This window comes from Lathamus discolor, chromosome 17 (genome assembly GCF_037157495.1).
Source record: "Lathamus discolor isolate bLatDis1 chromosome 17, bLatDis1.hap1, whole genome shotgun sequence".
Lineage (NCBI taxonomy): Eukaryota > Metazoa > Chordata > Aves > Psittaciformes > Psittacidae > Lathamus > Lathamus discolor.
The window spans coordinates 3,553,559-3,576,328 of record NC_088900.1 but is presented as its reverse complement, the minus strand read 5'-3'; the positions used below and the strand labels follow the sequence as shown (position 1 = coordinate 3,576,328).

The following is a 22,770-nucleotide window of genomic DNA, read 5'->3' as shown; positions in this document are numbered from 1 at the left end:
TGCAGTTGTTGAGATGCTGGGAGCAAATCCTCCTGTGATCTGCGTGATGGAGAGCATATGCACAACCCAGGATCTGAAGGAAATCACCTTGCATATGAAGAGCATAAACATGTTTTCCTAGCTCTTCGCCAGGCTTTTATTTGTAGCATTTCTAGAGAAGGAGGAGATCCCAAGTCTCCAAGCTCTAGACCCCAAATAACATATTTCCAGAACTTATTTAGCAAGGATAAGGTTGAACACAGAGAAATGCAGTGGGGAGGGTGAGGGAATGGTGGAAAGATATATCTACTGAAAGCTATTGAGGGTTTCTAATCAGAAAGCAGATGCATTGCCTGAATACCTATATACCTGTTCTCTGCTCATGACTTGGGTAATGTGTAAGCTGCTTGCAGTCCACTGATGCTAGTGCTTGTAATGCAACTTGGCCCTACCTTAACGTCTAGGTGTCACTCCATGAAGCAGAGATGATTGCAGTAAGCTTGCTTCTCCCCAAGGTGCAGTTCTCTGTGTGTTGCACACCAAGACCCTCAGCTTGATGTCAGTGCTAAGAGCTACTGTTAACAACTCTGTCTTGGTTTAGTTTTCCTTAATCCAGCCTTGCAACAACACGCAGCAAAACTCTGCTCTTAGAGAGCTGCCTCCTTTAGAATCAGCCAGCACTGATCTAATAATTGCCGTGAGTTGTCATTCCCCATCCCATCTATCACCCAGCACAACATGACACCTCAGCCAGGGAAATTCAGAAAGAAGCAGTTTTCTGTCGGCTTCAATTTACCAATAATGAGTTGAGAGAGGCTTTGAAACCAGGGCTTTAAATGACTGTGCTTTCTATGAAAATCTCCCTTCTAAAACATAAGGGGACATTTGTCTTGGAGGAGTGTTTTCCCCCCTTTCTCTACCACCATCCACCCTTCCCCTGCCAGGCCAAATGGTACCATCAGATTTCGGCTCTACTAGGGGCCAAGGCAGAGTCCTGAAACATTGCCTCTCACCTAAGGATGTGTAGCAGCATTCGTTTAAGTCCAAGCATCTGAGCAGTCCTGCTGAAACTCTCCCCTTGCCCTTGATGAGATACGAAGGAAAACTTGGTCCTAAGCAACCGCTCTTCACTGATATTTTCAAGGGGATGGCCTAGGATCAGTGAAGACAATTTCATCCATAGCTAGGACTGTTGCAGCTCAATGCATACAGATCCTTCCGAGTGCTTCATGTCCAGGTATTGCTAGGAATTGCTGAAGTTAGTACAGCTCGGCCAAGTGGAGGTTTGGGCTGGTAATGAATGTGTTGCAGCTGTACCGGTTCCATGCCACTGTTGAAATGCATCTGTACCGTCTCCGATACGTTACGTTTTCAAGCATTTGGTTCCAGGACTACGACGGCACTATCATATGGTTTCAAGTAAGCCCATGCTTCTCTAGGCCAAAGACTGTAGGCAACCAATATTACAGGAAGCAGAGATTTGACATCTGGATTAAGTGCAGTGCAGTTACCTTCAGGTTTAAAATCTCCCCTAGCATTAACCTCACCCTTGATAGTTACCATCTTGCCTCTCTCCTACCTGTCTGAACAGGGCTGTAAATACAACTTCCTGGCTGTTTCTGTGCTCCAGAATGTGATGGGGGAAAAGGAAATCTTACATGGTGGGAGAAGGAGAAAAGGCATTTGTCTCTGTTGTTCTGCAGTGTGCAAGGTGTCTAACTTCAGATTTGCATTGTGGAATCTGTGGAGCTGTCTGCATCCTTTTTAATCTTTATATGGTATATAGTGAGGTGGGGGGCGAGCCCACAAGCAGGGTGGTTCAGCAAGGGCAGGAGTGAATAAGGAGGCAGGCTGAATGTAAAAGGAGCAAGGCATCCCTGCGATGGGGAGATTTCTCTCACGTGGAGGATCTGGCCTGGTGAGCAGCACAGTGGTGGTTATTTCCTAACACACTGAACACACACTAACTCGGAGTTCAAAACACTTTATTTTCCTTGGCATAGCGAGAAATGAGACTTAACGTCGCGATCATACATAATACATGAAACAAGCAAAAAGACAGAAAGCAAGCAAAAATGTGATCAGATGCACAGGATAGACAGCAGTACAGGGCAACCCACCATGTGCGTACTGCTGCGAACAGCAGTAACAGCAGCTCTCCTCCTGCACTTGCAACGTAGGATCCCCAGGTACATTGTAGAAAACAAAACTAACTCGGTTAGCTTCCCAGTGCCCTTTTGAAGGTGGAAGGGAGGGGAAAATGTTCGCTCACCTCTGCAAGGAGCAAAGCCACCATCCCTATGGCAGACAGATGCTGTCTAACCCCACATAGCAGGGCTGGATGGGTGTTAAAGCCGGACATGGGAAGACTCTATCCATGCTGCCTAATTCAGGCTCCTACAGTAGCTGTGAGGCACCTAATTGGCTGCTGTGATATAAATAGAAAAATACTCTCTATACAATACTTTTTCTATACGGTATTGTCTAAGATATACAGTATCTTATGCAATAAAGAGAGGAAAAACTGTCATAGAAGTTGGGTTTGAGCTAGACTTGTCCTTGGTGTGGTTTGGATGAGGATCTCTTTTACCTGACTATCCTTGGTCAGTTTACCAAGAAGCAGTGTGAGAGATGGAGACCTGGGAAGTTCAATGCAACCGTCAGTGACATGGGCTCTGAGCATCCCCAGAGAGAAAGGTGGGTCTTCCTTAAACAATCCAGGTAAAAGAAGATGCCAAAGCTTCAGTTGTTAAAACATACTTGGAGCTCCATTGACTTTCATGCATGGAGTCCCTACCAAATATTCTTGTCACTCTTGCATTGTATGAAAGCATATGTGTGTTGGAAAACAAATTGGAGAAGAAATGAGAATCTTGAAAGGGCGTTGAGCAGAATGAGGAAAGTCAAAGTATTTCTTCTTTGTTTAATCAGTACACGGTGGTTTTCCCCCAGCAGCATGTGACACATCCACCATCCCCCTACACACACACATGCACACATACATCCACTCCGCACCAGGGCAACTGCTTGGAATTTTATTGGAAAAATATAAACCGGCTTTGCATTCTTACCTTTATTTCAAGACCTCCTACAAGAAACAGGAAGGGTAAACATGAAAGATCTGTTTCCTTTAAATTGTGAGTGTGGGGGAGTTTTCCTGTAGTGAAAGGACTGTTTTGAAAAGCCCTAAATGCTTTTGAATTGAGTACATCGAAGTAATGTACACACGGTTTGAATTTACAGTTCTGGGTCTCCTATCCCCCTCCATATGAATCCTATAAGTCAGACGTGTTGCTACAGTGATTCCCACCGGGAAAGTCTGGACCTAGACTAGGAACAGCTGTAGATCTACAATCCACCAAAGTCGGCTTCTGAAACAGATATGAATTATTGGTTCAGTCAGATAAATATGGCTTTGCCTTTCCCCCACAGGCAACCACATATGGCACTTGGAAAGAATTAAAACCTTTACCCTTGGCCAGGTCTGGTTAAATAATGGCTCTTTCTTATGCTTTCCCCCCTCTCTCCATTTCCTCTCATTCATTCTTCTTTTAATTTTCCTTTCATGATCTTTTTGGCACCAGTATCCGAAATGTCACCTCCTCAAAGTGACCCTGAATTTTACAGTGTCACCTACAGGGCTGCGGGAGCAGGGGCAGGCGAGCGTATGGGAAAATATGTAGCTGTTATTCAGCGGGGATGGAGCTCTGACAGGAGAAACAAAACCACCTTTCTGCCTCTCAGCATGGCCACGCTGAGTCCAGAAAAGCCTCCGAGGCTGCAGCTACTTTATCAAAGCCCAAATGCACCCACCATCCCTAGAGTGTGCATGCGGGAGGATGCTGCAACGCCCTTCTCGAGGGGCAGAGCTTACATCCTCTACGATGCCAGCAGTGCCAATGTAGATCTGTAGACTTTTTAGTGTCTCTGTGTTATGGCTTGTGTTAAACAGCTCTAACAGTGAGGACCAGCGGTCTGAGGCTGAAGCATCACAGGGAGATGCAGGATGTGGGGGCTCGGATGCTGGCTCTGCCATGAACAGCATCAGTCTGAGCCAGAGCTGTGCATGGCCAGGCACTGAGCCAGCCCTGCTTTTCCTTCCCAGGTCCCTGTGCTGCTGGCTGTACGTGTGCCAGCATCTCTCCCTCCAAATCCAGGGCGTGCAGGTGCAGAATAGCATCCCTTAGAGGAGGATTCAACCTCATAGCTAAGAAATGCTCTTACCTGCATCTCTTGGGGTCCCTGATACTCCCTCCTCTCTCCTTGCTCGTCTTTTCCACCCTTAGCCATCCATTCATTCAGCCTCACGACCTAGAGGAGGCTGCCCTCTAGCCCAGCCTTGCATTAGGTTTAACCCAGTTCTAAAGCTAGTTCATGGGCTTAAAAAAATCTGGAATTAAGAAACCTGTAAACTTGCTGCTTTATCTCATTATCTCCTGTTTTGCATTTTAATGTGCCTGCTCTAAAAAAGACCTCATTGATATTCTGGTTCGGCATGTGTTTGTTTGTGTCTCTTGGGAAAATTGGCTACAGATATTACTAAGTCAAAAACACACAGAGGAGAGTTTGCTGCATATTTTCCTTTCCTTTTTTTCCTTCTTTGAAAGAAGATGTTATTTTCTTCACTCGATTGAATGGCAAGTGAATTGAAATGGCAGAATTGTGAGACAGCTCGCGATGTAGGATATAATCTACTGATCTTGGAGATAGCTGTCTCCAGCTCTGTGGCTGTAGCTCCCAGATTCTTCCCACCGCCTCTGCAAAGGGACCCCAGGATCCTGCTATGAAATGCAGGTCACTGTGCCTGGCATCCTCCTACAGCTTCCTATTCATGCGGTGCCTCTTCCTGAAGAGTCACAGTGCTAACAGGGACAATCCAAATGGTCAAAAGCAACCCTTGGGGACCTCAAAGGTGATCCCAAAGGCTAGCGTTTCAAGAAACAGAGCCCATGTTCTCCTAAATATGGAGTAAGCGCAGCAACCTTGAACAGACAGGATGGCCCCAGATCATCCCTGGGCATCGACATTGCAGCATCACCCTGACTCCAACAGCAGCTCCTCAGAGGTTGCATAGCTTAGAGTGGTTGCTTCCAGAAAGGTACTGGTGACTTAATTTGGATGCCTTTCTTTCCACTAGTCACTGCTCCAGCAAGATGCTGCCGGAGCTTTATTCCCCTTTCCCTTTCGAGGTGCAAAATAAGCTTTCTGCCCTTGTGCAACCATTAAAAGATCCCTCTGGTGCTCCTCTCAAATGGCTGTTTAACTGCAATGGTCCTGACACGTTTCCACTGCATAACTGTTTGCTGCTTCCTGCTATAATCCACGACTAGTAGGTCTTAGGATGGGAGAAATAACCCTCTGGAGGCAGTGATGTTTCTCCAATGACTAGAGAGGGATTTTAAATAGGTACTTCAAACTAGACGTTGAATTTTTTAGGAGAATAAAAATGAGATGAGGTGAAGCCCAGGTTGGCTGCTTGGGAAATCAGTGTCAAGCAAATCTTTGAACTGATTTTTAAAATGCGGCTGTTTTCAATGTGTCCTCGAGACTCATGAATGTTAAAATGCCTTCTATCGGCCTGGGACTGTGTGTACAAGGACTTCTTGATTGTATCTCCCTGGGTTTTGGCACTGCATTTGTATAGGTGGCATCTTTGTGGTGGGAGAGGAATATATATGTTAATAAAAGAGGAGGATCTAAGCATGTGTGAATCAGCCTCAGGACTATGGCAGCTCTAGGCTTTACCTTGAGCAGGGGATCATCTAATAAGCCTTGCCATCATCGGAGGCCTTAGATAGCCCAGGTGTCTTCCCACACAAAAGGTGTTGTCACCTTTATTTAGTCTCTTCCTTGTGTTGTGATGCTCCAGTATAAGCAATGACTGCTGTTCCCATCACACAAGATGTCCATTCCATTGACAGCAGCAAAGCTCTGGGTGTTTCTTGCTGCTTCTGCTGTGTTTTTTTCAGCTTTGAGCAATGCCACAAGCTCTTCTGGCAGCTTTCCCATCCTCCCTGAGCTACCTGTGTATCAGCAGCAAATGAAAGTCTTTCTAAAGAGTTGATCTCTCATTTTCTAGAGTGCTTTGCCCTGTACGAATTGGAGCCGGGAGCAGCTCAGTAGCGTTAATGGCAAAGACTGCAGTGAAGCATTTTTCATCTTCATTGCTCTTCAGGGGCCCAATGTAGGAAACTAAGCAGGGACTTTTCATACAGAGTTTGAACTCTAGGGCTGGATCACGTGTACATGCTCTGTAGCACAGTGTGTTCAGATCCCTGAGTGGCAGATAAAAGTGCTTTCACCTGCATTACAGTGACTGCAGCACTGCAGCCACCACCCCAAACCTCTCCAAGGAGAGACGATGGTGTCGAACAGAAGCGTGTCCCAGTGCTCAGGGTGCCTGCATTTATCACAGATCTCTGCACCAGCAGGAATCCTCTCTGACTTTGTGCTGTGTCACCTTTGAAAAACTTCATGCCTAGATGGTTCATTTGGTGTCCTGCTTTCTGGACTCCCAAAGGTGAAGCATGAATTAGACCTGCTTTTTGAAGCAGTCTCATCAGTTCCTCAAAATTAGGCTTCTTTATGGTTATCTCAGTGTTTAAATGCTGGGCTCCCTCTCCCCCTGACAGTATATCCATCCCTGTGGCAGTAGCTTTCCTGGGATGGCAAACATGTGGTGTACCGATGTGTCTGCATGGTGGTAGGTGGGACATGGACCCGCTGGGGGCAGGCAGTGAGCACCTTTGAGTCTCAGCAGCATCTCTGTGCCATAGCCCACACCTGGGTGGATGCTATGAGCCAGTCTCTGACAGCAGCTGACCCGCAGCCACGGCAGCCCATCTCAGCACACCCTCCCCAGCAATGCGGATCTATGTGAGGCTCCACTGTGACCTAAAGTTTTATTGCTTGTATTTCTGCTTCTTACACATGCATTTATTTGTTGTAGATGCCTTTTTTTTTTTTAACGATCGTTATATTTTCCTTCAGCTTTCTGATGTTTCCAGTGGGACTATTGAGGCTAGCACCTTTCTTTTCCACCTTGCTCTGCTGACCACCCCTACACAGTAGCCCCTGTCAAAACTGCAGCGAGTAGGAGCAGCTCTCAGGGAAGGGAAGAAATGGCACTGTTGACAGATGCTCCAACAAGCAAACAGTTTTGGAGCGCTGTGATTTCCCACTGCTGTAGAGCAGAGGCTGCTGCTGTACAGAGGGCTCCCAACAGCACCACAGCCATGCACTTAACTGACTTTAAAAGGGACCGAGGTGAAGTAACCCTTCTTTCTTTATTTTTTTAAATACCCTGTGGTGCCGAACTGAGGTTGCAGCCAGCTTCTATTTTCAGAGGCCTTGGTAAGAGAATGTTTTTATCTGGAGATACAATGACTGTCGCCCTGTAGCCTGCAGTTCCCATGCTGGTGCTGCCAGGACCCATGAATGCGTGCTTTATGAGCTGCTCTCGCAGGTGTTCGGGGGGCATGTAATCACTAATGAATAGTAGGGAGACATAGAAACTCAAGGCAGGCTCTGGCACAGGGAGCTAGGCCAGGCTTTTTTCTTTCTGTGAGAAAGAGGGGAAAAAGTACAGTGCCTTTCCTCTGCTCCCCTTGCACACTTGACTGCAGAGAGCTCTCCTAACCTTTCCCGGGTTAGCTAGTTACCCGCTCCATCTGTACCGATGCAGATGTAAATCTGGCCATAGGAATCAACATGCCTTTTGTTAATGCTTTACCTCCCTTAGGAAGCTACTCCCTGTGGAAATCCTGAGCTGCTGGAGCAGGCTCTGCTCCCATAAATGTGGAGTTTGCAGGAGCTGGTCTTTAGGATTTGGCTTGGGATGTTGCACTTCATGCTCCTTCCTCTCTTCGTGCCAGGGCTCATGCATAAAACAAGTCAGGAACAGGGACTGCAGGACGAGTGAAGTCCTCGGTGTAATTTGGAATGTGTGTGTTGTAGATGGGGCCTATTATGATAATGATGATTAATTTGCCATTAAGCCTGTCTGATACTTCCCCTTCTACAACCCTAGGACGATCATAAAAGCTTGTGTGGTAATACATAGGCACAAAGGGAGGTGGATTAAGTTGCACAGGCAGTTTGAGTTTTGGCATGCTGGGCTTTCAAATGCTTGGCTTTGTAGCCAAGTAACGTGCTCTTCATGAAGTTCTGTGCCGCATGTGGAAAAAGAAAGTTAAATGAAGCCAACCCCAAGCAGGGTATACTTTAAAAAGGGGAAATCTCTGCCGTTTTCTGAAGCTTCCACTTTAACTGATCTAACACAACAGCTCAGCAAAAGAGAGGGAATCAGTCCAGTGTATTTTCTGACTCTCAGAGCCATAGTGTTTGGATCAAGTGATTGAAGCCCCCTTGACTTGTAGGCAGCACCAAGGTGACAGACTCCCAGCACTAGCATCGTGTTTGCTTAGGATCTCTTGCACTGCTGATAAGCTGCCTCTCGCTCGGGCTTTGGCCTGGGAGGGAATGATGGCTCTTCAAGTATGCCAACAGGATTGACCTTGAGTCTTCTGGCTTGGAGAACATGAATTCCAACTCAGCTACGTCTACTGCAGGCAAGATGTCACGGCTCCCGGTGGTAGAACTGCTGGGTCTCAGCATGCCCGGAAAATTCAGGTGCAGGACATGAATGCGAAGCCAACTGCCTGCCAAAGAGGTAGCATTTCCCCTAGGAAATCTCTCCATGATCTGTATTTATTCTTATTGTTATTATCTAAACATCCTCTGGAAGAGAATAGCCCCCTAGTTACGATACTTTTATCAGTCGGTGTCAGGTTAACAGTTACCTATAAAGCAGTATACCCTTAAGCTTGAAAGGAAGGTGCTATTTTGGAGAAATATTGATATTCAGGGTGTGCAGCCAAATCCAGTGTTTTTATTTGCGCTCATGTATTTCATTGCCTTTCTTTTACACCTCAAGGACACATTTATGGTCTCCTCATGGTATTTCACTTTTGAGGTGATGGTGACACCTTGAGAAAAAACAGACCTTGCATTAATTTGACCCCCAAAGCCAGTGAAACAGGGAAAAGTGAGTGCAGGTCTTGGATACTTAGCTGTGTTTATCAGGAATTTGCCGTTTTGTGCTTTATAACTGCAGTACCCCTATATGCAAAGGCTTAATGTTAGCATTGGGTGTGTTTCCTTTAGAAATAAAGGGGGAGAGAAGCACTTTTTACTCTCCTGTAAGCAGCATCCCTGAAGGACTTGTCCATTACATTAAAATCCAGGGTACTGTCTGAACATGCCAGAGAAAATAAAACCTTCATCGCATTGTTTCTGTTTGCAAAGTAGGGTTTTACCCTCCATAGGAGGAAGCAGAAGTTTGGAGGTGATCTGCCAGTAAGCGAGTGTAATAACTGATGGAGAATGATAACACTGTGATTGCAGATTACTTTTCACATTAGGCTTTTCTCAGTACTGGGCTGGTGGTGTTGCGCCTCCTCTGTAGCTGGGACAAACGGGTGTGAGAGAGCTGCTCAGGATCATCTGCAGAGTTAGTGGCATAGTAGGAAAGAAAATCATCACCTCTGAGTGCTGGAAGAGGGGGCTGAGGCACTGTCTGGAGAGGCCATTGGAGCACAATGGGCTCCAGCACTCACACACCAGATCTGATCATAACTAGTGTGGCCTAATCAAGGCCAGATGTGGGGACTGTAGGATGCACACAAGGATCTAAACTCAGGGTACTGAAGCCACAGTGAGGACACAGCCGCTAGACCCCTCTCTCTTGACATGGAAGCAGTATTAGTCTGTAGTTTGTAACAGTCTCGGCTTTTCTGTACCTGAAAAGTACTCGTTTTCCTTGTACATAACTTTCCCAGGATGTCAGCATCCTTTCTGAGCTCCTCTAGAGGTTCTCCACCCTTCTGCAAGCTCAGTGCCTTAAGCTAGATCTAGTGCTGCAGCTGAATGCTCACCAGTTAGGAGGAGGGCAGAAACACACCTCTATGCACCCACCAGGCTCGTCCATCCCAGCATTGTATTAATGACTCACATTCAGCTTCTTATCACCCTGCCTGCTGGGTCCTTTTCTGCAGAGCTCCTAATCAGCCTGGGGTTTATTTATGTGCTTGAATATTCCTGCCGATGTCCAATGTCTTGTACTTATATCCCTGTTGGATTTCATCCATTTTTTTCAGATGATTTCTCAATTTATCCAGATCGTTTTGAAGGCTAATTCTGCCCTTAACATACTGGCGGTCTCTCCCAGCTCTGTGCTGTCCACAGATTTAATAAACATAGTCTCTGTCAAGGTCATTATGGAAAAAGTTGAATAGAAACAGGAGCAGGACAACAGCTGAAGTTTGACACCCACCATGCAAAAATATCCCCAAATAGTGCTGGTTTAGCATCACGGCAGTGTAACTTCTGCCTGAAAAGTCACGAGCTCTAACAGCTCTCCCAAATACTCCCCATTCTGCTTTGTTGTCAGATCTGTGTTTCACCTTAAAGAAAGAAAAAGACCTCCCTCATACGAGTGAAGTATTTTGAGATGTTTAAATAGCACCTTTCCACTTCCCACTAATGGGATTGCAGAAGTACTTAAGATGCCATTTTCATTCATAAAGATTTCTGGCTCCACCACACCCCTCACTAGCATATTTTACTACCTCCAGAGTGGGGTGTAGCAGCCATTTTAATGATGTACAATTTAAATCTGCACATGATTCACTGCAGTTGTGGGTTTATAATTCTGTGGAGTTCCAAAGTTCTTGTTCTGTAATCAGTTGCTTCCTAACTTGAAGTCATCTCAAATTATAAATTGCTTCTCTAACCGATGCAAACTACGGCAGCTTAATATCATGATTGATGCTATAGAGAAAACTCTGGTACAGTCTGAATGCTATCAAATATAATCCTGGTGCAGGTGGGTGACTGAAGCATGGGGTAAATGCAGTTGATTACATATTTTGTCTCATTCAGGATCCTTTTCTGCGAGCACTCTATGACTAAATGCATATTGCATGAGGGGCCTGTTGCGGAGTCCGTTGAAATGAACTGAAAGATTCCTGTTTCCCCCGGTGTGCTTTGGATCAGGGCAAAACCACTGTCAGGCAGACAACAGAGATGTTGCGTTTCGGCTCGCAGCAACTGTCTTTTCTAATGACAAAACCAAATGTTTTGTCCATGATGTATGGAGCTATTAATGACAGTAATTCCTTGGAGAGCCCGATGATTTGCAAATATTGAATATATTTCCATTTTACAGGGGAGGGGTAGAAACTGAAGTAGGGAAGATTAAAGGAGATGGCTGGGTCCTTAGAGAAGAGCTGGAGCCTTGACATCTGCTGTAGCGTAAATACACAGGAATACTTAGCCTAGCAGGGTTGTAGTGAGAATGTGGCTGTGATTGTGTTCCTTGCTTCTAACACCATTCCTGCTAGGGAAATGGATGCTCTTTACGCATCCAGTGCCTGAGTCCAGCTTGGGTTGGTGTTAGTCCAGCAGAGGCCAAGACAGAAAGAGGGATGGGCAGCCAGGAAGGAAGGGGAATTAGTCACGTTTTGTGTGGATCTCAAGCCCATGGGTGGGAGAGACATAGGGGCACTCTTGCCAAGCTAGGAAGAGAGTCCTTACCCCCATGGCCATTTTTCTTTAATACCTGCAGCCCAATACCAAGGGAGGCAGCTGAATAGGGAAGGAAGGGGTCCACTGATGGGACACAGGGGCCACGGAAGGATGCTAGAACACTAGCATGTGTGGGGACAGCCAGATCTGCAACCCGCTCAGCCATCCCCTGTGGCAAGCTGGATTTAGATGGGCTCCTGCCCTTGCTAAATGTTCGTATTTATATGTGCAACATTTCTCCTTCTTCCTCCTCTCTCCTTATATAGCTATGTGAGGCATCTCTTCAAGGAGCAGGGGCAGCTCGCCAGAGCCTCCGACCACCCCTGCCAATGCTGATTGCTCTCAAGAGCTGAAACTCAGAGCTGCCGCTCTCATGTAACTCTTTGCTGCATCATGAGGCATTGGTTGTGTAAATGCCCAGGGAAATAAATACATGAAGTGGTGGACTCCTCAACTATAATGTGAATCTATGGCTGGAGGTGCAGCCACCCCCTTGCAGCCCTCACCAGGGAGCAAGAAATGAAACTGTTCCCCCTGCAAGGCATGTGGGTTTTTTACCCATTTGCTGGTCTCTAGCGGTGCTCGAGACCTCCAAGAGGTCTGGGTGCGGATTGCAGTGACTTCCAGCCTCGGCTCCTGCTCTTTGTGCCAGTATGGCATTATCTGCGGCTTTTCTTCTTTTTCTTCTCCTGCTTTCTTTAAAAAGCCATAAAACAGCAAGTGCTATTCAGTGATTAAGATTATTTGGGTTCACTTCAGTCCTGGCATGGTGCTAATAGCAAAAAAAACACGCTAAAGGGTTTGTTCTCTCATTTGCAGAAGAAACTGTCTCACTATGGGAATGAACAATTAACAACATTTAAATGAGCTGAACTTGGTCCTTTTCTTCCATTGTCTTTGTGCCTTTTGAATCATCTGGAATTGGATTTTCTCTGCTGTATATTTTCCGGTGTGCTGAAATGTTTTACATAGATCGTAGACCAGTCCTGAGATGTAACCCCCTCATCCCCATGCTCCACAATGCCTCGAACATTTATGACATGCTGCGGTTAATCACCTGGATCTGTGGTCCGATTACAATCTTTGCTGACCAGGAGTTTTTTCCCTGCCATTTTATTCCCCCTAAAGGAAACACAGTACGAAGATGGGGAGGGCGTTCTCTCCAATTCCATATCTGCAGGCATTTCTGCCTTCATTAATTAACAATGATAGCAAGGAAGGCAAGCAAAAGGTTTTGATCTTTACATGGAAAACCCAGTGTGCAGCCTCTGCTCGAACCTTTTAGCGACAGATTTCAGCGCTCCTTTCACATGTTGCAACCTCAGTGGGCTGTTTGTACCTTAAAACGTTGCATCCTTTCCCCAGCAGCACAGTGGGATATGATGCAGTCAATCAGATTGTCTAACCCCCATAGTAAACCCTCATGGGGTTTTTGTAGGTGCTGCCCCAGGTATTCCCACTGGTTTATTTTACCTAGAGAGCAAAGAGAAGCAGTTCTTTTGTGCTTAAGCAGTCGCTTAAGGGATGTGTTTTGGCTGGCTGAGCTTAGGTTTGCCTTTGGGTTTGCCCCTCAAAGGCAGCAAGCAGCAGGAAAGGCGATTCGGTGGCATTGCGCTTGGCTCAGGGGGAGTGCGTCGGGGAGAGGATTTCATCGTGCGGTCTGCAAACTATTAACCTACATATGGGGCTGGGGAGCAGGGGAAAGTGCCGCCGCTATTCGGTGTGGTGTGGCTTTAAGAACCGAGACTGAAACACCTTAAATGAACTCTGCAGCAGACAGCTGAAAAAAGCACCCTGGCCCCGCTGCCGCCCTGCTTCTTCATGATGTCATTTTTCAGGTGTCAGTTTGCCGGAGCAAGATTGGAACAGGCCTTGTTGCTAGGACATGAATGGAAAAGTGGCTGCACATTGGTTGGCGAGGGTTTCCCGGCCAGCCTATCGTGCGGGAGCAGTCGGCATAGAAATGAGAAGCAGAAAAGCTGCTGGCTGGGACAATTAATGTGTTTGCAGTGTCAGAGCAAATTGTGGCGCAAAGTACAGTGCGGGTACAATTAAACCCCAAATCTTCCCCTGTGTAGGCTGGTGATGCTGCCCTAATGGACCAGCCTTGGGTCTGAGGCAATTAGCAGCCATGCTGCCTTCTGTTTGAGTTGGCAGCTCGGAGCAGCTAGCGCGGAAAGAGGACATTTATTACTTGTGCGGTGCAGAAGGCTCTATGGCGTTTGTATTACCTTTAGCCTGCAGAAACAGAATAAGTAGAATTAATTTCCTCTCGATTTTGTAATTATTGTCAAGTTCATCATGCAAAGAGGGGAAAAAAGGGCAGCGTATGCTGCAGCAGCTCCATGTCAGAGGAAGGAGAGAGGGGAAAGCAGCTGGTGGGAAAGGTTGGTTTCCTACCCTGCGCAGTCCGGGTATAAACACTGCAGCAGCTACACCAAAAAGCCTGCTCTCTGCAAAGGTATTTGAGCAGAAAGTATCGCTTTATAAAGTGTAATTGAGTATGATTCTGTTATTTCAGACCCTGGCTATAAAAAGCGTTCCTATTTAAGCTGTTAGTAGTGCCTGCCTGACAGAGGAATAGCCAACTAAGCAGATTTGCCTGCCTGTCATCCTTAACTGTTTGCTATCGCTGTGATGCTGCTGTAGCAGAGGTGGTTTTCTTACATAACCACCCGGCTTTTCTGCAGCTATCCCCCTTCCCATGGGAGCAAGGCACCTCCAGGGTCATGGAATCCAGTCCCTTGCTTGCCGGCAGCCACCGTGCAGCATGTCCATTTCAGAGAGCGATGGAGCTCCCTCTCCAACCTCCGTGGGGCTGGTGCCTCTTCCTTTCTCACTGCTTATTTTGCCTAGAGAGTCATCCCAGCCTGTCCCTTCTCTGTTAGGTGTTCAGACCCACTACTAGGACATACCTATTGCGTCCTGTGGCTCTGCGGTGGCACACAGCACCCCTCCACGGCCAATGCAGAGATGCTTTGTCAGAGCTTGTGTGCCCGCGGTGGCCCATGGGGAGCTCAGTGGTCCCATTAACATTACAAGTGTCATGTATGGGGTGAGATGGTTGCAATGCTGTTGGGGGCTGAAGGCCGATTGTTTCTTTGGTGAATCCCTGTAGGGTGCAGGGTCAGAGAGGCTCCTTTGGGGCTTGCCCACTGAAATAGCAGCGGGTACCATGTGTGCTGGCGCTGGCTGGTGTTAGAAACCTCTGCTTGTTGAGAAGGCCTTGGGGCAGTAGGATGGAAGGAGTGAGTGCCCCTGTCCCCAGTACTGCTCTTTGCTCTGCAGCCCAGGCAGAAACCCCACCAACCCTAGGACTGCCTGTAAACCCAGCCATTTTATTCATACCAGCCCAGAAGCAGCAGGTCTGACCTACACCAGTTCCGATTTCAGAGCACTTGCATTTGTACCTTATGTCCAAAACGTAAAAGACAAGAAATTTCCTCTTTGTAACCAGAGCCCATCCTTACAGCAGCCGGTTAACCATTTCAGTTCCTCTCTTTTCCCAGAAGCTATTTGAGATGGGTTTATATTGGTTTCCCCAGAGGGTGAGACATACTGAGTGTCCCATCCCTGCTGGTGTGCATGTGGATGTGTACGAGCAGCTTGCTCTGCCCTGCTCCCCTGCACCATGCCCACTATGCATGCACCGGTGCTCTCTCATCCCATCCCATCCCATCCATCACCCACAGCCTGAGTCCGCAGAGCCTCTGGCTTGAGGAAACTTCAGTTTCACCACGTTCAAATCAAGTAAGAGGTTGGGGAGGGGTGAGAAGGGGGAATGCAGACACACAGTCCAGAGCCCTGCTGCAAAATTAGGGCAAAAGTCTGGCCTTGTTTATGCTGATGTAAATCAAGAGTAAACCCAGGCAGTTTTGTCATTCTCCACTCTGACGCATTACTGTAAATCCTACTTTCGTAACTTGGCTGTTATTTATGAGTATTACTGCAGTGCTATATGAGATCAGGGCAGAGTTATGCCTGGTCACGTGTGTGTGTGTGTGTGTTAAGGACTACAGCTTGTACGTTTAAGTAGAGGAGACAAAGGCAGTCGATCATCTTCATTTTACAAATAGGGGCGTAGGATTACACGATCTGCTGGAGAGCTTGCAGGAAGCCAGTGTCTGGTCTGGACAGGAAATGGTTTTCCTGTCCTGAAAACCTTTTCATAGTAGGAAAAAAAGAGCCCTCTTTGACATTTGGGTGAAGAGTTTCAAGGGCAGGAAAATGCAATCAGTAACTGCCCGATGTGAGCTCCAGATTTGAGCCCGGGGTCTGCAGGGAGCAGGCAAAGGATGTGCCCTTGTAAATTCCTCCTTGCTCTCAATGTCTTTCTCCTGGTTGGGGGCTTATGGATCTCACTGGCTGCCAGCGCAGATGGAGATTTCTGCTATCCGTGATCAGTGACAATCGCTTGAGCAGGATCAATCGGTTCTCAGTACTTGTGGGTTTGTCTACTTCATCATGTCCAGAGCTTGGTGGAAAAGATTAAAGCAATAATAATAATATCAGGTTAAAGGCATTTAAAAGCAAAAAGAGGTCTCCATATAGCTATATGCTATAAGTCTACTGTATAGATGCTGTATGTGTACCATGTCACCTATTTTTCTCCTCTGCATAGGAAGATGGCTTAGTTGAATGCTCCCATTCCCTGCCCAGGCTCTGGCTGGCATTGCTCTTAGCCTTTGCTCACAAGCGTGGCTACTAGGAAGGATTGTCCTTATGACTGTACCAGCTTTTCCATCTCCTAATTGCCAGTCTGTACTGCCTGCTCCTCAAAGACCAGAGGCTCGATGGTTGTTGTGTGCTGAGATATCTGTTAGTTGTGTTCAAGGACTTCCTCCTGGTTTATTTTGTCATATTATATTCCTATATTTAGATGGAGGGCTTAAATCATAGAGGAGAAATGTAAATACCAAAGAGCAGCCTGCCTCTCACCTACGAGGTCACGCACGCAGCCTTCACACAGTCCCTGCATCCCAGTAATCTCATGTTTCTGCATAGCTCCACACCCCCATCTGACTTTCCCATCTCAAACGACAGTATCTGCTAAAACCAGATCAGGTAAATGTAACGCCTCGGTATTGACCTCGGAGGAGAAAATGACTTTCTAATCTGTTGAAGACCGTGTTTTCTTCTCAAATCAGCCCATCCCCTCCTCCTACCATCATGCAGTGCAGTACCCAGGATAGATGAGGTCTCAGTCCACGTATTGCAGAGGAGCAGTCTTTGTTAGACACAATGTGCGGGTACTGCAAAATACTTGGGAGAGCTGAGCAGGTATCTTTTAAAGGGGGGGGGAAAAAGGCAATTAATTAGACTAAATAAACATACATTAGGGTTCAAAATATGCACAGCCAAAATGAAAGCCACATTCTGGTTCATTAAATCTGAAAAGACTTCACACATTTTAAGCCTGTAATCATATTCACAGATGCATACCCCCTTCCCAACCTTCCCCCCCCTCCTGCAGATTTCACACCTTGGTAATGGCTATTGTAAAAGAGGAGCTGCCGATCCCAGGCAGGCAAAGGTTTGCAGTGCAGGCAGCCTGCTGCAGGGGACGGGCAGGGGGGAGTGGATGCACATGCGGCAGGAAAATCACTGTTTACTGTGGCATCTATGTCAGGTCCTCGCCGCAGAGGCTGTCATTACCAGGCTGGCGCGGTTCAGGTGCATGGGGAGGAGGAGGAGGCACAACACTGGCTCGCACTGTGCTTCCTCACCCTGCTCCCGTGTCCTGCGTGAGCAACCCAGGGCCACCCGTTGAACCCCCTGATTCCAGGTTTCTCTCCCTCCCCTCAAGGGTGGTATGTTACCAGGGAGCTAAGCTAAAGAACATATGGAAACGTCATGCGTGTATATATAGAAGAGGAGTGAAAATGGATGCTCTTGGGGACAATAAACATTAGTGTATCTGCAAGGGAAGGGGGGGAGAAGAATTGCAGCTATTTGTGCTGGTTTTGTGGGGTTTTGTCAGTGGTTTTTCACTGCTGTTTATAAATATATATCTAATTCATTTGGATTAGGAAGTCTGTGAAACCCGGGAGTAATTCTTCACACGAAACTCCTGGTTAATTCCAAAATGGCACAGTCGGAAGGCAAGACGCTAGGACTGCATGCCAGCAGGTATTTGAAAGGAGACATTTTGGAAGACCTGAAGGGATCAGTGTGAACATCTTCAAGATGCTGGGGCTTGTTCTGGGATACCTGGGTGATTCAGTGCTTTCGGAACACTGAGATTGGAATGAGAGCGTTTCTAGTACGCAAAACCTCGCAAGCGGCTTTGTTTGACCGTTTCTTTGTTTTAGTGTATTTTCCTGATATATTTAAAGGAAAAAAAAGAAGAGTGAAGGCTTCACCCTACCCCAGTGTTTGCATTATTCAGGCAGGAGCCAGCTCCCTGGTCTGCAGCTCACTGTATTCTCTCTTTTGAAGAAAGCAATCCCAAGGAATTTGGTGCAATTACTCAGGAAAGTAAGAAAGCTCAGCATAAGGTGTCTTACACAGAAACCTGGGTATCGTGGTTTCTGTGCCTGGATATCTTGATCGGTTTAAGCTGATTAGAAAAGCTTCTCGGTTCATTCTTGGGCAAGCTGGAAAATGATCCCTGCTTTGTATAATGAAGTATGTTATCTGTCCTGCGCTATAATAAATCGAGAGTGAGGTTGGAGGGGGTTGTCATCTGGTCTAAATTAGCATTGCTCCACTGATGTTGATGGCGCCTTGACAGTGCTCACCAGGTGAGGATGTGGCCCATTTAGGGAGCTCCCATGGGGTTACAAAAGCAGCATTGAGGACCACAATTTCAGAGGAGGAAAGAAGCCAAGAAAGGAGCAGGACAGCTTGCAGGGAATCTTAAATGACATTAATTGAAATCTTATCGCTTCCTTCATCTTAAGGTGAACCTGGGGCACAATAAAGAGCAATTATCTGCCATCTTCCCTCATCTGTCCCAAGTGCAGGGAGGGGAAGAGTATATCCATCACTCTTCCTGCTCTGCCCTTTTTTCAGGAGACAATATGATATATTTACAGACCTGTCACCCCTTCAAACCCCTCCTTTCACAGGAGAGCTGAACAAAAGCAGGTGAAAGCAATGGAGCTGGGAAAAGAGAGGGGATCTGGAAACTGGAACCAAGAAGTGGCTTCAGCTCTCTGAGAAGCTGTTAAAGGGACTTGAGCTGCAGGCTGGAGGTGTGTGCTGGCAGTTAACTGAGCTGAGCAGAGGTCTAGGGCTCTCAGTCCTGTTTGGGTCCAGCGCTTGCTGGAAGCTGAGTGGGGCAGGGAATGGTTAAGAGATCACAGAAGCTGCCACAGCATCCAGCATGGGAACTGGTGGCGAGTTTTTCCACCAGCTGCCCTCACTGGGAGGTTAGGAAGTGAAATGGGGCCCATGGCCCACATTTAGAGCATTAGCAGGACTGGCAGTGATTGCCCTCTTCTCTTGGACAGAAGAGACCCAAAAGCTGGATCACATCCTGGTGTAGACCATGAGAGAGACAGGTTCCGAAGGGGAGCATTGCTCTGTCCTCACGTGTATTACATCTGAGGGTTTGCAGAACAGAGGACTGCAGTCCTGGGGCTGCTAACCTAGCATCCTTCCCCACTGCTAAAACCCCCACGGAAGGTTTCAAAAGCAACATGAGTATGCAGGGTTGTGCCTGGATCCTCTTTACTAGAGGGTTACGTGTCTGAAAGCAACCGCTTGGGTATCTGAAGCAACTGAGGAGAAACCGGCTCACTCTGCAAAACGTAACCCATGCTTTTGTTTAGGCAGCAGGGAGGTAATTCTATCAAGTCATAATGGGAAAACATGACCGAACACTTTGAGATGCCTCAGCCAGCGGAAGGAGGAGCAGAAGGACGTTTCCTTGTAGTTGCTCACTCTCTCGTGATTTATTGTGACCTTGGTCAGGATGTTTAATCTCTCTCTGCCTCAGTTTCCCTGCCAGTGAGCAAACAGAGCCCTGCCTCCCAGGGCATCTCAGATACGTAGGGTTTTGTGAAGAGCTTCAAGGTCCAGAGGCGAATCTCCTGCGGTTGAATGGTTTGGAAAGCTGGGGCTGCGCTAGGAAGAGCAGAGCTTACCAGCTCACTCCTGCATTGGACAACGTTTTGGGGTGCTAGGAATCAGACCTGGGGAGGAAGGAGGAGAGGATGTGCTTTCCTGCAGGGTACATAGGTCTACGGAGCAGCATTTCCCCTGCCATGCTGTGGGAGTCTGAGGGGAGCAGGAAAGGGCACTGACACCTGAAGCACTGAGTGCAGCCCATCGCAGGGAGTCGGGATGTGAGAGGGGCAGGTTCCACTCGGCTGGATTTTGACTGTGTGTACAGAAACTCCAAGGCCGTGTTGCTTTCTGACAGCAAATCGATGCTGCTGTAAACACGAGAACAAAGGAGCTCGCAGAGGAGAGGGGGAAGGAACAAGGAAAAGGAGATCTGCTGTGCAGCCAAAGCTAAAACAATATTGGGAAAGCTGAAGCGCTTCAGTACCTATTCATACCCTGGCCAAAGCTGGTTGCTCGCCCGTTCCCAAGGCCATCGAGGAAGTCAGTGGCCTCGGGTGGATGAGGTGTGAGGGTGCGAGCCAGGAGCACAGGGTGGCTTGGCTGCTTCTGTGCTCAGTAGCCCCGGGCCGCTCGCTGCGAGCACGATTCGCTCCCAAGGTTTAGCAACTGTTTAATCCCCGAGCTGAGGGGCTGGAAGAGGCAGACGCTGTACATGTGCAGCTGGTTAGGGCTGAGCGTGCCCCTCCCCTGTAAAAAGTGGTGTCTCATGATGGATATCACTGGCAGGGTGAATTCCCATTCATTTGTCGTGTGGCTTCGACAGCGCGAGTGGTTGCCATACAGATCCCGCAAGAGAGAATACCGTGGAAAAATGGGGGTCTGGGAGCCAAGATGCTGGGATTTTCTTCTTCCCGGCTCCTCAGCGAAACAGCGGCTCTGGGGCCCAGCAGGTTTAAGTCTGGGACAGGGTCTGGCTCCTGACCTGATGCTGAGGTCGTGTCGATCCATAGGTCTAGGGTTTAACCCGTTGCTGGTGAGAGGGTTATTCAGGAAAGCCCAGCTCGGAGCACCGTGCTGATCTGCATGACAGAAGCACGGGTTTCCACCAGCATTGATGAGTGGGAGCACGGCGAGAAGTTTTGCAGGTATCACATGTCATTGGAAGGCTCAGTGTTCCATGAAGGCAGGGTTTTCTTGGTTGGAGTCTTAAGCTCATCTGTTTTCCCTGGCTGTCATTGGGCAGGCCACATGGAAGAGCTTTAAGGACCGACCCTGAATGGGGAGAGGGGAGTTTGGCGCGCACAGCTCAGTCCCTGAGTCTCCCCATCTGTAAAGAATCAGCATAACAACACTTAATATACTTCCCCAACATGGCAGTTGTGGGGCTTAATTAAACTGTGCAGAGTGCTCGGAGATCCTCAGATTAAAGGCTGTGTGTACAGTGAATTATAAAAGCAAACAACATGAAATTTTCCATGTGTTGTGCTAGAGCTGTCTTCATTTACCAGAAACAAATCATTTCTTGTTCCTCTCCTATGTAACTTGTTTATATAGGATGTGCTTATTATTCCAGTGGGAGGGAAATCTGGTAGTTTTGGTTATTATTTCTGAATACATAATCCACGTAAGGCATAAGATTTGAATATGATAATAGTACAAATAGGGTTTTAAAATATATATATGTGTGTGTGTGTAATTAGCCATGAGAAACGTCACCAGTTTTAATAGGCCTGAGAGAATGGTGGGAGGTAAATTTAATATAGTATAAAAATAAAGGTAATCCCAGCAAAAGACAAGCGTGGAGCGGTTACTAGAGTCACCGCAGGCAGAGACAGTGCATGTTTTGTGTCCAACAATAGCAGCGTACGTGACTTGAAATGCTCTTTCCTTATAAAACAAAATACCCACTGGTTTGGCTTATTAGCGCTAATCTTCAAAGGGAGAAGCAGTCCTGAGGTTCCTGGTTCAATTCATAAGTTCAGCTCCGCTCTGGCAGCGCTCGCTTGACAAAGTGCCATTGTTGCCCGTGGCCGGGGCCGTGCGTGTGTGTGTATGTGAGGTTTAACCTTCTGCGTTTCCCCTTTTTTGGCTGCACAAGGAATGCCCAAAGCCGTGCAGAAATATGTCTCTGATGTATAGTTTACATGCGAAAATGCTGCATTTGAACTTGCACTGACTCTGCTCAGAGTGGATCGGGTTAAATGGGCTATTACAATGGCAGGAGCTCATCTGGAACTAATAATTTTTGAGGCCACCAAAAGTAAAAAGTGAAAAAAGAAGGATGGGGGAGGAAGGATCCCGGTGAGTTTGGTGGCCGGTGACTAAAGCTTCTGCTGCCATCTACTGCACGTGGATGGCAGTAGGGCCAGCTGGGAAAAGCTCGATTTGGACCGAATCAGCCCCAAAACAGGTTAAAGGGTGAATGTGGGATGGATGGAGAGGGCTCACGGCTCCGCACGCCCCACTCAACCTTTTACATGAGCGTAGTGGGGTTTGGCTCGGCCTTCGCTCTAACCACCGAGGAGCATCTGGTGGGTCTGTTACAGGGGGACTGGAACACGGTGCTTTCATTGCCGCAGGTTTCGAACCGCGCTCGGTTTGCATTGTCGCCGCTCGCTTAAGGATTCACCGCCACGGAAGAAGTCCTTTTTGGCTCCGATTTGGGGGGCCGTGAACAAAGCCCCTCATCAATTGCACGCAAGCGGCTGCATCACAAATCACACGACAAAACCCGGCGCTCGGTGACCGACATCTGTTTTGTCTCAGCGAGCGCAGCACGAAAGCGCGGTGCTGCTCGGTCGCCCCACCCGCTGGAACCGGCTCAAGCATTACCGTGCTTGCCGGCCTGGCTAGACAATAAACGGAGTCTATTTATTTATGATGGCTGGACTCTAGCAGGTCGTTGGCATGGTCTCCAAGGGCGATGCATTCGAATCCCTTTCTCTCTTCCATCTCTCCAGGCTGCTTTCTATTCTTTGTGCCTGTTCTCCCAGGAGATCTGGTCTTGAAACAAATAGCTCATCATCCTTGCGGCTCTCGGTTGCGAGGTTAAATAAGTTGAGGAGGAAAAGTACATTTGAAATGGTGCTGATCCAAGTGAATGAGCCAAACATGCTATTGTCTTTACCAGCTCCGAGTCCGCCATGGTAATTTCCTGGGTACAGAGACACGTTGGCCATGAGTTTACATATA

The 22,770-nt window shown here is 47.5% G+C and overlaps 1 long non-coding RNA gene across 1 annotated transcript in view; it reads left to right on the top strand.

The window, feature by feature from the left end:
* LOC136023180 (uncharacterized) overlaps positions 1 to 22,452 on the top strand; it is a 67,709-nt gene extending 45,257 nt beyond the window's left edge. The window contains exon 2 of the long non-coding RNA XR_010616510.1: positions 22,158 to 22,452. This is a non-coding gene — a long non-coding RNA (uncharacterized LOC136023180). The remainder of the gene's footprint in view (positions 1 to 22,157) is intronic.
* Positions 22,453 to 22,770: the final 318 nt, after the last annotated feature.